The sequence below is a fragment of the Zea mays genome, chromosome 1, assembly GCF_902167145.1.
Source record: "Zea mays cultivar B73 chromosome 1, Zm-B73-REFERENCE-NAM-5.0, whole genome shotgun sequence".
Classification (NCBI taxonomy): domain Eukaryota; kingdom Viridiplantae; phylum Streptophyta; class Magnoliopsida; order Poales; family Poaceae; genus Zea; species Zea mays.
Genome location: NC_050096.1, coordinates 10,376,278 through 10,379,952, shown reverse-complemented (window position 1 = coordinate 10,379,952; position 3,675 = coordinate 10,376,278). Strand labels below are relative to the sequence as shown.

The 3,675-nt window shown below is 44.0% G+C and overlaps 1 pseudogene; it reads right to left on the bottom strand.

The window, feature by feature from the left end:
• Positions 1 to 656: 656 nt before the first annotated feature.
• LOC109943591 (uncharacterized) lies at positions 657 to 1,304 on the bottom strand (annotated as a pseudogene).
• Between the last annotated feature and the right edge of the window lie 2,371 nt (positions 1,305 to 3,675).

Genomic DNA, 3,675 nt, shown 5'->3' with positions numbered 1-3,675 from the left:
GAAGGCCAATTTGGAGTCTGTTAAAACTTTTAATTCTCGACACAAATACGAACTCGATGATCCATCTCGAATTATAAATCTCATCTGAAGCTCATTTAAATCAAACTCTCGACAGCTGTTATTTGGTCTGAGCCCGATTTTAATTCCTCGAATGTTGACCTATGTCTGACTATTTTATCTGAATCTGTACTCTCAAACGGAAAACTCAATATGTCATCCTCTAATTAATTCTTACTCGACTCGGCTAAATATCTCATGTCCGAACCGAACTCAAAACCCCGTATCGACAGCGATTTTTAAAATGTCACGATTCGCTTTCTCCGACTAAAATTCAAAGCCGATCAGAAATCTGAGAGAAACATTTATTTCTAAAATAGTGCGCGAGGAATTATTTCCGAGCGAATTCAAATCCAACTCTCGGACGAACTGATCGCTCAATCGTTCGTTCGTCGAAACTCCAGCTCGCTCTGTTTTTACACAGACGACTTCCGCGAGAGCATTTTCATTCCGGAAAATAAATTAGCGCGACCCGATTTAGTGTTTTGGGCCGAATCCAGTCCAGCTCAATTGGCCCATTTAAAACCCTAGCCCTAGAGCTCTTCTATAAATAGAAGGACCCCTCACTTGCACTTGGCTTTTATTCATCTACCCCCCTAGCCACCACTTTGTTTTTCTCCCTGTCTTCTTCTCCCACACGGCAGCAGACCACACCTTCTTCCTCCCTGCGCCCAGCCTTCCCCAAACTCTAGCACGCAGGGCAGCAGCGCCCCTTCTGCTCCATGGTCGAGCTCCCTTGGAGCAGATGCTCACCAGCCCAGGCGTGGGCTCCATTTTTTCCAGGGCCGCCGAACTCCATGTCCATGGCGTGGAGCAGCAGCTCCCATTCCCCGGCGACATCCTCCTCACCGTCGTCCATGGCGCCCCTGCTCCTTCTTCCTCGCACCGCAGCAGCCGAGCTCGCCCTAGCCTCCATTTTTCCAGTCGGTCTTTCCCCCTGCGAGCAGTTTTTCCCGTTGTCTTCATCCTCCAGCCGCCATGGACGCCCAAGCCAGGAGCGCCTTGAGCTCGCCCCTGCTCCTCTCTCTACCAAGCGCCCCCCTGCAATCTTCCCCAAGTTGTCTTCCTCCTCTCCCCAACGGCGCCCTCCTTTTTTCCTCTCTGTTCCAGACCGGCATCAGGGCAGTGCGCGCAAGCCCTCCCAGCCAAGGACAGCACCATCCCCTCCCCTGTTGTTGCTCGCCTCCTACCTCCTTTTCCCCTAGTGCGACAGCAAGGAACCCCTATTCTGCCGGCAGCCATGGCATCCAAGTTCTGTGCGCAGCGATGCCGATCCAAAACAGCAGCCTCGGATCCCCTCCGCATCGCGTGCTTCGCTCGATCTGCGCAGTCCCGACCCACGCCGTCGCGTTGGTGTTTGGGGACAGCCCATGTCGTGTCGTTGATCTGCGCAGTTCGACCGTCTACGCGTCTCACTTCGCCGGATCTACGCAGCCCCAACATCGACGACGTTCACCCCGGTGAGACGACGATGATCTTTGTTTGATTCCACATCGGCATTGTTCTCCGGTGATTAAATTGTGTATATGTGCTGTTTTGTTTTATTTTGTGGAGGCGAGGAACCCCGTGTTTTGCGTGGAGGAGAAGGCAAGTCATTCAACGCTCGTCGACGTTCGAAGTTATGCGCAAATCGGAATCACCATCGTCCTTACAAACACCGATTGGGTTTGTTTATGGTGAGCCGATGCATGTCGCTCTTGATCGACTCGATTAATTATTTTGAATGGATGTGTGTAAAATGTTTCGATTATGCGCATTGGTAGGATCGCGTTTGCGATTGGAGAACAAGAGATTAATTGATAGGCGCGATTTGTAGTTGTCTAATTATGTTTTGGTCAATGATGTGCATGTGGTTATATGTGTGTGAAAGTATAATTGTATGAATGGACGCGTGTAGGGAAGAAAATGAAATAGAAAAGAACTCGGGTATTTTTATTTCGATAAGAAAATATGCGATGCGTTGTTTGATGCGAAAACTAAGTTACAAAATGTGGATTTTGTTTTGGGAAACGCATCGATATGTGTTTATGTGAAAAGTGTGTTTGTTTTAAGCAATGTGATGGGATTCTTAATTTTAGAGGGGATATATTTATTGATGTGACGAGTAGCTTAGAGAATGCTAGTTTGCATAGAGGATGTATCGTTAAAACATAAGTATCGGAGTTCATATATTAGTGGTCGCGCCACATTGATTGAAGTGTCTCGAGTGCACGCCATAATATGGTTGTATGCGAGACAAGGTTGTGCGCATGATGAGCTTAGTAAGAATCCATCGGGGTCACTAGTGTTAAGTTGAGGTTGATTTGCGTGTGGAAAGTAACAGTGTGTTTAATACTTAGAACTCTTGGTCGATAGTAGAAATTGTTTTGGCTTATGTAGAGAGGTGATGACATGCCATAAGTAGTCATCACTTCCTCTATAATTATAAGTCGAGTCTTTACACGTTAGGCGTTCCTTAAATTGTGCTTCACAAATGAGTGTATGCTTGTGTTTATGACTTGAATAGATGTTTTCGAGTAAACTAATAAGTTCCTAAAGCAATTATGTGTAAGGTGTTTATAGTGACACTTTATCCCGAAAGGTGTTAAGTCTGTGCATAAATAAGAGATAAGGGTACTTGTGTAGTGTGGATTGATTTTGAGTACATATGTCGCAAGAAATGGATTAGTGCGCATATAGGAGATGAATGTGTGTGATGAAATGGTGACATGCCTTTGTATTCATCATGTCGTCTGTTTGGTGACTTAGCCGAGAGTCGTGAAGGAATGTCGCTTACCTATGTGTTAATATTGTCCCTCTGCAACTCTGTATAATTGCCATGTGAAGTATGATTGGATTAGTCTATGTTTGCGATGTGTGGTGTGGTGGGGGTATGAAAAAGGGGTTGGGAATCGACCGGCCAAATGACAAGTTCGGTTAGAGTTGTTTTGTTACTTAGGGGTGTGTGGTGAAGTGATGGCATGACTACGTAGCTGTCACGTCACCTATTGTGTGACTATGTTTAAGGGTGTCTTGATCTAAGTTAGAGTAAGTCAAGTCTCTAAAATGCGGAAATTCTTGAATTGTATAGAAGCTGAATTTTAGCAATTGCTGTTTTGGGCTGCACGCGCTGTTTTTGTCGTGCTATATGTTTTATGAACTAAATTGTGTTTTCTGTAGATATGTGCTATAGAAAAGTTGTAGATAACCTTATTATCTTACTTGTGTTAAAATTTGGCAGCCATAAGTCTGATCGTTTAGGAGTTATGATTTTTACAAATTCAGTAACTGAATCTGTCCAAATTCTGTACAGATTTCAGAAACTGCATTGTTTGCTTAAGTTAATGTTAGAATCAGTCCTTGTCGATTATAAGAAAGTTGTAGATGATTTTCTTATCTTGCTTGTGTTAAAATTTCATAACCATAGGCCTGATAGTTTAAGAGTTATGAATTTTACAAACTGGTTGCTGTATTCTGTCCACTGACAGAACAGATTTCGAAAACTGAATTGTTTGATTCAATTCAACATAGAATCAATTCTTGGTGGTTATAAAAGTTATGTAGTGCTTTTGCCAAGCTTTCCAAAAAGTCTTGGATCAATATTTTTGGGGGTCTGAAGATTAAGTTATGGATGCTTAA